This window comes from Bison bison, unplaced genomic scaffold, assembly GCF_000754665.1.
Source record: "Bison bison bison isolate TAMUID 2011002044 unplaced genomic scaffold, Bison_UMD1.0 scf7180017864371, whole genome shotgun sequence".
NCBI classification, from domain to species: domain Eukaryota; kingdom Metazoa; phylum Chordata; class Mammalia; order Artiodactyla; family Bovidae; genus Bison; species Bison bison.
Window position 1 is genome coordinate 12,166,512 of NW_011494943.1, and position 13,977 is coordinate 12,180,488.

General features: G+C 49.8%; 1 pseudogene; it reads right to left on the reverse strand.

Moving 5' to 3' along the window:
- Nucleotides 1–13,977, reverse strand: part of LOC105000587 — a 21,306-nt pseudogene that overhangs the window by 6,081 nt on the left and 1,248 nt on the right.

Genomic DNA, 13,977 nt, shown 5'->3' on the forward strand with positions numbered 1-13,977 from the left:
AAACGTCCTTTCCTTTGCAGCCCCACACCTCCCCAGAATCAAGTCTTTGACCCGACTACCTGCAAACCTGCCCTCTGGCTTTAGGGGCTGTGACTCTACGTACTGCATGATGGCTCTGTGAGTGTCTTGGGGCTGCCACAGCGGCTGGACAGACTGGGTGGCTTGAACTAGAGGTTTATCAACTTACAGTCTGCGGGACTTCCCTTGTGGTCCAGTGGCTAAGACTCTGAACTCCGAGTGCAGGGGGCGCGGGTTCAATCCCTGGTCCCCCATATCACAGCCAAGAGTTTGAGTGCCACACTGACGATCACACATGCTGCAATTAAGACCCAGTGCAGCCAGATACATATATATAACAATTCACAGTCTGGAGCCCGGATGCCCAAGACCAGAGTGTACAAGGCTGGCTCCTCCTAAGACCTCTCCTGGGCATGCGGCCCTGCATTCTCCCTGCGTCCTCACACGGGCGTCCCTCTGTGAGTGTCTGTGTTCTAATTTCCTCTTCTTATAAGGATACAGTCAGATTGGGTTAGTGTCCACTCTGAAGGCCTCATTTTACCTTAATTACCTCTGAAAAAGCCCCATCTCTAAACACAGTCTCATCCCAAGGTGCTGGGGGTTCATGCACGTTTTGTTGTTGTTGTTGTTCAGTCACCCAGTCGTGTCAGACTCTTTTTGACCCCATGGACTGCAGCACGCCGGCCTCCCTGTCCTTCCCGGAGTTTGCCCAAGTTCCTGTTCATTGTATCAATGATGCCGTCCAGCCATCTCATCCTCTGACGCCCTCTTCTTCTGCCCTCAATCTTTCCCAGCATCAGGGACTTTTCCAATGGGTTGTCTGTTCTCATCAGATGACCAAACTACTGGAGCTTCAGCAACAGTCTTTCCACTGCAGTCCTTCCAGTGAATAAACAGGGTTGATTTCCCTTAAAATTGACTAGTTTGGTCTCCTTGCTGTCCAAAGGACTTTCAGGAGTCATCTCCAGCATTACAGTTCAAAGGCATTAATTCTTTGGTGTTCTGCCTTCTTTCCAATCCGGCTCTCACACCTGTACGTGATCACTGGGAAGACCAAAGCCTTGATTACATAGACCGTTGTCAGCAGAGTGACGTCTCTGCTTTTCAACACACCGTCTAGGTTTGTCATCGCTTCCCTGCCAAGAAGCAATCATCCTCTGGTTTCATGGCTGCAGTCACCGTCTACAGGGATTCTGGAGCCCAAGAAGAGGAAATCTGTCACTACTTTCACCTTTTCTGCTTCTATTTGTCATGCAGAAATGGGGCTGGATGACATGACCTTAGTTTTTTTAGTATTTAGTTTTAAGTTGGCTCTTTCACTCTCCTCTTTCACCCTCATCAAGAGGCTCTTTAGTTCCTCTTCGCTTTCTGCCACTATACACATTTTGGGGGGATACAACTCAGCTGGAAACAGAGGGCTCTGGATCTCACTGCGACCCTGAATTGGCTGACCAGAGATTTCTTTGAGGCTTCAGGCCGCTCGATGTCCAACCCTTAAAACTTCTGTTCCCTCTCCAACATCTCTCTGATGCTGAAGACAAGGCTCAACCAGTGTGCCCCTGCCCACTCGTGGCTCAGGCCAGTCCACCCTAGGTGAGCAGCTGTCACGACCCCATCACCAGCCGCCTCGAGGAATGGGAATGGTGGATAAACCCCAGCTTTGTTGCTCCAGGGTTCCATCAATTCCCACCTCTCAGAGGTTGAGGCCATTACTCAGAGAAGGCATCAGATTTTTTCTGCAGAAGTCCGTGGCATAGAGGAGCCACTGCAGGTGAGCTCTGGGGTCAGCTGGGAGAATGGGTGACAGAAGACTGGGGAAGCTAGTTAAGGAAGACCAGCTGGGCCAGCCTGTGGACCAGTCTACACCACTGTGAGGAGACACAGCCCTGGAGGCAAAGGGGAACTATCGGAGGTTGTAAGAACATGGTGTGGTGGGAAGAAGTGAGGACAATCCATGAATGCTTACGCTTTGGAGCGAGTCTGACACAAGCAAAATTCCAAGTTTCATTCCCTACACTCTGGCCCCCAGCCCTGCAGGACCCCTCCCCATCTTTTCCAGCCTCCTTGTCACCCCCTTCTCCATTCCACTTGGCCTGGGCTCATTCTGCAGGAGCCCTTGGGTCCTGCTTCCTCCATTCCCACCTCACCTGTGTTCTGCATCCCGCCCTGATGGCCCAGATGGGGGCCTGGGCTTGTCTGCCCCCCTCACCCTGGGCAACTGGGTCAGGGGCCTCAGCCCTGGGGCCCCTTCCTGTTGCTCCCATTGCGCTAAGTGATTTGATTTGATTGAGCCATGCTGGATGCCACCTAATGTGACTTTGCTCAGCCTGACGACCTTGATGGTGGCTCAGGGCAAGAGTCAGCCAGCAAGACAGAGGCCAAGACCCAGAGGGCAGGGGTCACCTGGGGAGAGAACGACGGCCATGGAGGGAGGACACTGCACCCCTCAGTCAGCCCAGGTTGAAGACTCTGGACTGGCCACTTGGCTTCCAGAGCCTCAAGCCTCATCTGTAAAATGGGAGTGGGGATAAAGGAACCTGGAATGGTGGTCAGCCAGCTCTATACCTTGTCTCTCAGTTAACTGGCCTGCCATGCGGTGAGCGGACTGAGTTTGGACTGGGCAACAAAGCACTTAATGTCATTGAACAATACACTTAAGGGTTAAAATGGTAAATTTTGTGTTGTGTGTATTTTATCACACACAAGCTTACTACCAAATCAGCCCTCTTCTGTTAACAGGACAGAGCTGAGTTTATTTCCTAGGACAGTAAAAGGGAACACCACCAGGACAGAACTTTCACAGTGTCTTAGAGGTCAAGGTTAAGTTAAAATTTATTGAGAAATTGCAGTTTGGTTCAAGGCAATTCTCCCCGTACTAGGGACTTGATTGGATAAGATGAGTAAGAATCATGATAATCAGACTAGGCATGGTAGGAAAAGCAGGCTGAGGATTTGAGAGGAAGAATTTAAAGAATCTTTTAAAATAGGAACTTTATGAAGATATAACTCCCATACCATTAAATTCAACCATTTAATGTGTACAATATGATGGGTTTTAGTAACTTCACAGAGTTATGCAGCCATCATCACAATCAATGTTTAGATATTTTCACTAACCCTCCAACTAAACCCCCTACCCATTAGCAGTCACCCCCATTTTCCTCCAATCTTCTGCATCCCCTCTGTTGGGAGGAAAATCTTTCCTCCTACCAAATTAGGTTCAATAGTTTGAATTAACAATTGAGTAACTGGAGAAAAGAAAGCAAGTCTTATTTATAGGCAGACAAAAAAGAAAAAATAAATAAATAAATAAAATGGGAGTGGGGATCCCAACCCTCTGAAGAGACTGTTCTCTAGGTCCAGTGTCCCATTTGGTGAAGACAGAGCATTCTGGGCCTCCACTGCCCCCACCTCGACTGAGGTCCTCGGACAGGCTCAAGTTCTCCAGTTACTTTTTCTTAAAGAGGCCAGATCCCCAACACCACCCTCCAGGGAGAATTCAGAGAGGCTGTGTGGGAGATGTAGAAAACAAACTTGTCCCTACCAGGGGGAAAGGAGGAGGGAAGGATAAATTGGGAGATGGGCTTCCCTGGTGGCTCAGATGGTAAAGAATCTCCCTGCAATGCAGGAGACCCGGGTTCAATCCCTAGCTCAGGAAGATGTCATGGAGAAGGGAACGACAACCCACTCCAGCATTCTTGACTGGAGAATCCCATGGACAGAGGAGCCTGGCAGGTTACAGTCCATGGGGTCACAAAGTTGGACACGACTGAGTGACTAACACTTACTTACTTGGACTGACTATTTACACACTGCTGCTGCTGCTGCTAAGTCGCTTCAGTCGTGTCCGACTCTGTGTGACCCCATAGACAGCAGCCCACCAGGCTTCCCCGTCCCTGGGATTCTCCAGGGAGGAACACTGGAGTGGGTTGCCATTCCCTTCTCCAATGCATGAAAGTGAAAAGTGAAAGTGAAGTCGCTCAGTCGTGTCTGACTCTTCTCGACCCCATGGACTGCAGCCTACCAGGCTCCTCCGTCCATGGGATTTTCCAGGCAAGAGTACTGGAGTGGGGTGCCATCGCCTTCTCCGATTTACACACTACTGTGTATAAAATACACAAAACCTACAGCGCAGCACAGAGAACTCTACTCAGTACTCTGTGAAGACCTATGTGTGTTCAGTCACTCAGTCGTATCAGCCTCTTTATGACCCCATGGGTTATAGCCCACCAGGCTCCTCTGTCCACGGAATTTTCCAGACAAGATACTGGAGCAGGTTGCCATTTCCTTCTCCAGGAGATCTTCCCAACTTGCGTCTCCTGACATCTTCTGCATTGGCAGGCGGATTCTTGACCACTAGCACCACCTGAGCAGCCCTGTAAAGATCTATATGGGAATAGAATCTGAAGGAAAAAAGTGGATATACGTGTAGGTATAACTGATTCATTTTTCTGTACAGCAGAAACTAGCACCACATTGTAAATCAACATTACTCCAATTAAAAAAATTTTTCTTTTTAAAGAGGGCATGTGGTTGGGGATTGGCCCGGGACCCAACCTGCAAAGGACCTGGGTGAACACTAGGGGTAAGCTGACCCTCCCAGAAGATGGGCACTGAGTGGGGACAGGTCCTGGGTGCCCTAGAGGCTGTCTAGACTTGGGGGTGACTGTGGCTGGTTATGGTGAGCCTGGCTTCTCCCTGTTCCAGGCTCCGCCACACCTTTGAGCATATCCCCGCCCTCTGGAGGTGGGGCCTGGGCATGGTCCATGTGCACAGTGGCCACCCCAGCCTCAGTTTATCTGGAGGTCACAGATGGAGACTGGAGGTCAGTTCGGAGTGGGGTGGTCCCTGGCAGCAGGAGGGCAGCCATGGTGTCCAACAGGCAGAGGAGGCCTGCGTGGAGGGCAAGGAGAGGTAGCCTCCACCGGATTCATGGCTGTGTGAGTGGACAGGCTTGGAGGGGCGCTCAGGCCAGTGACCACCTGCTACCACGGCAGCGGGACCTGGGAAGACTGCTGAGGCCAGAGAGCGGCAGGGCCGGCAACGTCCACTTGTAGGAGTTTCTCTTGTAATCAAAATCAAGATTAGGGGAGGAGGAGCTGGCAGGTCAGAAAGGCAGGGGGATGAACAGCAGAGAGGAGGCTCGGAGAGGAGGGGCCTCAGCTCAGACCTGCCCCAGGAGGAAGGCTCCACTCTGTTCCAGACAGATTTCGACCAACAGTGACCCAACACCTTTTTCCTTTACTGTAAGAAAATACTGGGAGTTCCCTGGTGGCCGCATAGTTAGGATTCTAGACTTTCACTGCTGTGGCTGGGGTTTAGCCCGTGGTCAGGGAACTGAGATTCTGAAAATGCAGAGTCCTAAGCACTGGACTGCTGGGGAATTCCAGCAAAAGAAAGTCTTAAATCCTGCTTTACCATCTGAGCTACTGCCGCTGCTGCTGCTAAGTCGCTTCAGTCGTGTCCGACTCTGTGTGACCCCATAGATGGCAGCCCATCAGGCTCCACCATCCCTGGGATTCTCCAGGCAAGAACACTGGAGTGGGTTGCCATTTCCTTCTCCAATGCATCAAAGTGAAAAGTGAAAGTGAAGTCGCTCAGTATTGTCCGACTTAGCGACCCCACGGACTGCAGCCCACCAGGCTCCTCCGTCCATGGGATTTTCCAGGCAAGAGTACTGGAGTGGGGTGCCATTGCCTTCTCCTACAGGGAAACCCTAAATCCTACTAGAGATACTAAAAAATCGGCACAATAATTTCGAACAGCAATGGGGCAATATCTAGGGAAATAGCACTATGTCTATTTTAAAAAGTGAATGTGTAGTTAAAAACCTTCCTACAAAAAAGACAGTCTGGACCCAGATGCTTCAGAAATGAATTCTATCACTGTCTAAGGAAGTAATGGGCTTCCTGGTGGCTCAGGGGTTAAAGTGTCTACCTGCGTCTGCCTGCCATGCAGGAGACCTGGGTTCGATTCCTGGCTTGGGAAGATCCCCTGGAGAAGGAAATGGCAACCCACTCCAGTATTCTTGCCTGGAGAATCCCATGGACAGAGGAGCCTGGTGGGCTGCGGTCCAAGGTGTTGCAAAGAGTCGGACACGACTGAGCGACTTCACTTCACTTCAAGGAAGTAATACTACCAATTCTATACAGACTTCCAGAAAACAGAAGAGGGAGGCATACTTAGCAGCTCATTTTATGAGGCCAGTATCATCTCGATACCAAAGCCAGACAATTTTCTTATTATAAGAAAATAAAATTACACACTAAAGTCCTTAACGAACACAGATGCAAAAGCTCTTCATAAAATGTCAGCAAATCTAACCCAGAAGTACATAAAAAGGAGAATATTTCATGACCAAATGAAATGCATCCCAGGAATGCAAGGTTGGTAAACGTTTGAAAATCAGTGTTATTCAGTACAACAATAGAGAAAAACAAATCTCACAAAAAACCAAAGACATCTGATAAAATTCAACATTCATTCATGATTAAAAAAAAATCTCTCAGCAAGCTAGGAATGAATGGAAACATTCTCAAATTGATAAAGGGCAACTCTGTAAAACCTATAAATAACATCATACTTACTGGTGGAAAACTGAATGCTTTTCTCCCAACAATTGGGAATAAAGCAGGGATATGAGCTCTGATCACTTTTGCTCAATGTTGTCCTATAGGTCACAGCCTGTACAATAAGTTACCAAAAAATAAATAACCAGGTACACAGATTGTAAAGGAAGAAAACATCCTTTCTTACAGACTGCATGGTCACCTCCATAGAAAAACCCAAGGAATCCACACACACAAGTAGAACTAATAAATGAGTTTAGCAAGGTCACAGGATACAAAATTAACAGGCAAAAACATCAGCTGCATTTCTATACAGTAGCAATAAGCAACTGGAAACAGAAATTTCACAAAATTACCCTTCACGATAGCATCAAAAATCATGAAATACTCTCCCTAACAACAACAACCAAAAATCTGTATGACCTGTGTACTGGAAATGATCAAACACTGCTGAGAGAAATGAAAGAAGACCTGAATAAATGAAGAGATGCATCTTGTTTGTGGCTGGGAAGATTCAATGTTAAGGTGTCTTTTCTCCCCAACTTAACGTATAGATTCAACTGAATCTCAATCAAAGTCTTAGTAGGCTTTTTTGGTAGCAATTGACAACCTGATTTTAATATTCAAATGAAAATGCAATGAACGTATAGTACAAAAACATCTTTGAAAGAGTTGAATAAAGCTGGAGAAGTCACAGTACCCAATTTCAAGACATGCTACAAAGCTACAGTAACCAAGAGAGCGCAGTCTTGACATAAAGATGGACATAGAGAACAACGAAAAGAAGAGAGCTCAGAAAGAGACCCACAGTGATGGTCAAGAGATTCTTTTACAAAGGTGCTGAGGCAACTCAGTGAGGAAAGACAGTCTTTTCAGTAAATGGAGCTGGAGCAACTGGGTGCATTTGCCAAACAAACAAACTCACGTTGTACCGCATGCCAGGACAGCTTACCATGAATCATAGATCAATGTGTAAGAGCTGAAACGACAAATCTTCAAGAGAAAACACGGGAGAAAGTCTTAGCCACCTTGGATTAGGCAAAGATGTCTCAGATGGGGCACAAAAAGCACAAGTCCTGAAACAAAAATATGATATTTGGATTTCATCAAAATTAAAAAACGTCTGCTCTCTGAAGAACAAATAAGAAAGTAGGAGAGCAAGTCATTGAACAGGAGAAAATATTTACAAGACATGCATCTGGTGAAGGACTTGCATTGGAACATATTGGAAGTGGAATGGTTAAAAAATCAGAATCGACAATTCAAAAACCCTGAAGAGCTTGAGGGCCTAGAAGGATTCGGGGCGATGGCAGCTCTCCCTAAAGGCCATTGGAGATGCAGGACAGTGAAGCCGCTCAGGACAAGAGCTTGGAGGTTTCTTATAAAGTCAGACATGGGCCTGGGAACCACAATCCCACCCCGAGGTATTTCCTCCGGAGAAATGAAAACATGTGTCCACATAAAGATCTGCACACAACCGTTTAGAGGAGACGAATTCACAACGCCAAAATCTGAGAACAACTTGAGACTTCCATGGTGATTCAATAGTTAAGGCTCTGCGCTTCCAGTGCAAGGGGCGTGGGTTCGGTCCCAGGAAACTAAGATCCTTCATGCCATGTAGTTCAACCAACACACACACACACACACAAACTGGGAACGACCCAAATGTCCATGTCCACCAACTGGATGGATAACCAAAACCTCAGGCCATCCATCCAGTGGAACAGGACTCAGCAACAAACAGAAGTAACCACTATTACAGGCTGTACCACTGGTGGGTCTCAAAAACTTTGCCATATATGAGAAGCCAGACACAGAAGACTATATATCCCATTTATATGTATTCTTGGAAAGGCAGACCCATAGGCCCAGAAATCAGGTCAGTGATGGCCAGGGGTCTGGAGGGTGAGGATGGACTGCAGGGGGTCATGAAGGAATTTGAGGGCAACAAAAAAGTCCTATGTGTATTTTTATAGTACACTTTGGTAGCCCACCCTCAATGTTTTTTAAAAATGTATTTATTTTTGGCCACGCTGGGTCTTAATTGCAGCACTCGGGATCTTTGATCTTCATCGCAGCACGTTAGATCTTTACTTGTGGCATGCAAATGCTTAGCTGCAGCATGTGGGATCTAATTCCCTGATTAGGGATCAAACCTGGACTCTGCATCGGAGGACGGAGTCTTAGCCACTGGACCATCAGGGAAGTCCCTATTTTTAATATTTTAGACCAAAAATGGGAGAGTTGAGTTTTTCCTAGGTGTTTACATGTCTAGGGGGTTTAAGTAAAGAACTCCATTGTGATCCCCTCAAATAATAACTAACTACTCACTCCCCAACCCAGGTCAGCACGAATGCAGCCCCAAAGCATATTGCTGAGTAGAAAAACAGATATATCAGACCTGGTGTTTTAAGAACAGGCCATGGAACTGTAAATCAACAATACTTCAACAACAACAAGAAAAAAAAAAACAACCCTGCCACAGATATCATTTCTATATTTGTGCAACAGCAGTATGGAAAACTAAGGGAGAAACACCCAGTTTGGAGCAGTGGGAATTTTAGGGGGAGGGGTAGGCAAGGCCTGGGAACATCCAGGACTTTAAGAAAATATGTACAGTAACCACATTCTTCACTCTATCTCCCCATCTGCCGTATTTTCTTTATCAGAACCTGACGTCACAGCAGGAACACGCAGATCTGCTGGGTTGTGTATTGTCCGCCTCCCTCTCCTAAGATGTCAGCTTCCCTCCGTCTCCCAGCATCCAAGACACAGTAGGTGCTCAATGGATAGTTTGGATCGGTCTTGATTTGCTCTGTACAGCATTATCCCAACTTCCCAGAACCCCAACCAGGGCCCTCGTGCCCCCTTCCCCCACCTCAATCCAGAGGCATCGTGACCTTCTGCATTCGTACCTTAATTGTGGAAATTTTGCTGGTGTAGGGTCGGTGGGTGACCTGGGGCTATGATTACATTTCCTTCTTGATAGAGTTTCTTGGTGTTTCTAGACGGTGCTGGCCAACAGAAATATTTTTCATCACAACGGTGAACCAACGTGTCATTTCAAACATTTTGTAACCACATTTAAAAAGGAAAAGGAACTGGTGAAATGAAGGTTGCCCTGGTGGCCCAGTCGTAAGGAAACTGCCTGCCAATGCAGGAGACACGGGTTCGATCTCTGGGTTGGGAAGATCCTTTGGAGTGGGAAATGGTAACTCACTCCAGTATTCTTGCCTGGGAAATCCCATAGACAGAGGAGCCTGGCGGGCTACAGTCCATGGGGTCACAAAAGAGTTGGACACGACTTAGTGACTAAACAACAATACCTTTTATTTAACCCAATTTGTCAGGGAGAGGATTGCTTCAACATGTACCAGCACACACGATTCGTGACACTTTATGTTCTATTTTTATACTAAGCTTTCAAAATCCAGTGTCTTCTTGACTGGATGGTATCCCACTCCATGCTGGGTGGCTCAAGCTTGGAGCTTCTTAAGAAGAACTGCATGGGAAGTTAAGAGTCCTCTGGTGTCTGGAAATGTCCTTATTCTGCCCTTGCAACCTGTGACATGACTTGGAAGATGGTGGTCCTGGTGCGAGGACGTGAGGTGAGAAATCCCGTCACTGGGAACGTGGCTCCCTCAGCTGCAGGCAACAGGTCTGATGCCACGCTGAGCAACGCCCATCTCCGGGAGACCTCTGTTCACACTCTAGAAACTTTCCATATCTTCTCTTTATTCTGAGATGTTTGAAACTTCATGAGGTGGCAACATGGTTGAATTTTTTAATCCATTAGCTGGTTTGCTGTTTTTATTGTGCTGGGTAGTTGGCAGACTTTTCCAATACAAAAGTTCTAGGAAGAACTTTGTATTACTTCTTCACAATTGTCTTCCTCCTCCACTGGTCTTTGTTTGGAAACTCTGTCCCTTTGACCCTCCATATGGATCCTCCACCATCCCTTATCTTCTCTTTCCTAGTTTCTGTCTCTCTGATTTTTGTTCTTTCTTCTGTGAAATTTCTTCACTTCCTCTTTCAATCCTTCTACCAAATTTTTAAGTTTTCAGATATTATTTTCTACCTTACAAGGACTCTTTCTTGTTTTCTTCCTGTTTTGGGAAGTGCCCTCTCCTAGTCGCACGGGTGCCTTGTCTTTCCCTATCTGAGGAAGATCGTCTGAAGTTTTCTTTGGATCCCTGCATTAGCTCGTTTCCTCTGGTGTCCTCTTTTCTGTTGGTTCTCTGTCTCTCAAGCATGTCTGAGCGAGGCACCAGGATGCAGTTTGGGGCTCATTCCCTGGAGTGGTGGGGGGCATACCTGAAACAGCTTGGGACTGTTCCCTTTTTTGATTCCTATATCCTGCGAATGGTTGCGTAAAGTCTGACAGACCCACACAATGGAATACTAAGTGCCCATGTACCATGGTGTTGAGAGGACTTCTTATGAAGATGGGGAAATGCTTATGTTACCAGCTGTGCGGGGAAACCTTGACATAAAACTCTATCAAAAGCAATGAATTGAGGCACAGTAAAGAGATCTGAAAGGAGCCGCCCTGTGACATTAACAGCCGTCTCTCTGGGGGCACCATCTCTTTTCCCTCTGCCCCCTTTTCTGCAGCTCCCAAATCCAGGGTCCCTCTGCCCTGGATTTCTACCAAGAACCACCCCATCTGGCCATGAACCACTCCATCTGGCCACGAACCACCCCATCTGGCCATGAACCACCCCATGCGGCCACCTCTCTCCTGGCCGCTTATCATCATCTTCCCCCCAGAACTTGAGGCTGGGGTGTCTGCTTCATCGGCAGTACTAGCTCATACCACTCAGCCAAATGCCTAAACTGAACTCTGGGTGTGTCTCCAGAGCCCACAGAGCAGACAGACGGGACAGCACTCCCGAGGCTGCAGAGGGCAGCCCCCAGCGCCCCCGCCTGCCCTGGCACATGGGAGCCAGCACATCTCCAAGGCGCCAACGGGACCCTCAGGGACTCAGTGGTAGACAGGCCCCTTCCTCAGTCCCCAGACCTCCAACACCCCGTGGGAAGGCCCAGCCCCCTTCGTTCCCAGTTTCTGGTCTATTTATGTCTTATGAATTCAGTTATGTAAATAAGGGTGGCCCAGCCCAGGGAGGGGCCCTCACCCCCATCTGCTCCCTCTCCCTCTGCCTTCTGCTCCCCACTGTGACCACACATTTCAGGTATGCCCCCACCCCCATATCATACACTCTACATTTATGCTTTCTTATCTCTTCCTGCTAGAACCCAACGGGGGCCACCCAGAACCTCCCCGCAGACTGCCGGGCCTCCACCCAACCAAAACACAGTCAGGAAAATAAGGTCCAGAGGGCCTCTTTGAAGATCACACAGCAGGGATGACCTTCCCATCTCCTCAGGTTAATCCCACATCTAGGAAGAACCTCTAGATTCTCCCCTGAGCCTCACAGACACCCAGAGTGGTGCCAGTTACCCGGCTTACAGTGAGGCAGGAACCCAAGGTCACAAGCAAGATTCCACCTACTCAGATCAGTGTGGTCCCTATGGGTGCCCCACCCCAGACAGGTGGGAGGAGAGCTGGAAGAGAGGTGCCAGAGGAGGGGAGAAGAGCGTGGAGGATGGTGGTCTTTGGGGACCCATCTCAGAAAGCTCCCTGCCCCCAGCAACTGCCCCCGGCACTTGCACAGTCAGCCCTATGTAAGCAGAGCTCGACTTTCTGACCTTTGCCTCTGACCTTTGCCTTTGGCCATTGCCTGAACCAAAACAGGCTGCTCTAGAGGCAGGGTTCCAGGTGGGCTGATAAGAATGGGGGTCTGGAGGGCACTCTCAGTAATACTCCTCCATCCTGAGCCTTCAGACAGCGTCAGGACAGGTGTGTAGAGGTCAGGTTACCAAGCACCGACTACCTGTGGGCATGTCATGGGGTGCTGGGACCAGCTTCACCTCTGCTCTGAGGGCTGGAGGGTGGGGGAGCCATGGGTAGAGGAGAACCACATGTTCCAATGTCCCCCCACCCCCAAACAGAAGTAGAATTTAGAGAAGGGCCCCAAGGATAAAGGACAGCATCTAAGAAAGAGCTGACCCAGTGGGTCAGGGAAGGCACCCAGGACAGCGGTTGACAGTGGATTCCAGAGAAACATGAGAGGGAGAACTAGGATTTGGTGATGGGCTGGAAACCTCAGGATCCCTGCCAGGTGTCCAGCTGGTGGGTGGGCCGAGAAAGTGCATCCAGGAAATGGCAGTGGGCCAGTGGAGAGGGGTCCTGATGTGGCGCTGGGCATCTAGCAGTGTGAACACCAGGAGACCCGGGTGGTACACAGGGAACTGTCCAAGGGAAAAAGGAGTGCAGAGAGGAGGTGATGGGAATGCCAGCCTGGAAACCATATCCATGGGAGAACATTCCATAGGAGGGCATGACCATCAGGGTCCCCGGATCCTGAAACGCCAGCAAAAATGAGGCCCTAAAGTATCCATGTGGTTTGGTGGCCCTGAGGTCACTGGGGACTGACCGCTGGGGTGTGTGTAGGGTGCAGGTGAGGAAGTGAAAAGGGCCCTAAAGCAGCAGCTGAGACGCTGGCTGGCTGTAGACCGGAGGGGTCGTGGGAGAAGAGGACATAGTCAGGGGGGTGAATCTGGGATCTGGCGTTAGGAAGGAGGAAGTGTGGGAAGGAGGAGGTGTGGAAGGAGCAGAGCGTTGTCCTCTCCAAGTAGGAGAAGCGGTGGCCAGGGACTCTGGGCAGCCGGCTTGGTGTAGAGGGTGGGGTTGGGGGCTCTTGGATGAACTGCGCTGGAGGGGGCTTAAGGGAGAAGACTCAGGACACCGGGCTTAAAGAGGCATCCCAGGGGCCACTCTTCCCCGCCTGGCGTGGGCTCGGCCATTGGAGGGCCTTGGCCCCCGCTCCAATCCAGCTTGCTCTGGGCGCTGGAAGGGTCACCTAGGAGCCACGTTGAGGGCTAAGTGGAGCGTCAGTCCTCCCCGCAATCAGCACCCGGGAAAGAAGCGGCGAAGGCCCAGAACCCGGAGGAAGTGAGGGGAAGGGGCAAGGGGCAACAGCCCCCGTCTCTGGTCGCGCGCCTACCACGCATCACACCTGTCCGTCCACCGCTCCCTTCCCGGCTGGGAGCTGCAATCGGCCGGCCGGAGATCCCCGGGCGGGGGTCTCCCCAGTGAGCTCTGGGTGGGGAGGTCTGCGGGGCGGTGTCCTCGGGGAGAGTCCCGCAGGATAGGAGTCCGCGAGGCAGGTGCCGGCATCGGCGCGCAGGGAGGGGTCTGTCGGGCAGGGCTCCGGGGCGGCGAGTCGCTCGCCGCGGCCGCGGCAGGAGGGCGGAGGCGCGGGCAGGGGCTCGGAGCGGCAGGCGGGGACCCTCGGCCGCCGCTCCACCTGCGGGCCGCTGCTGCCCC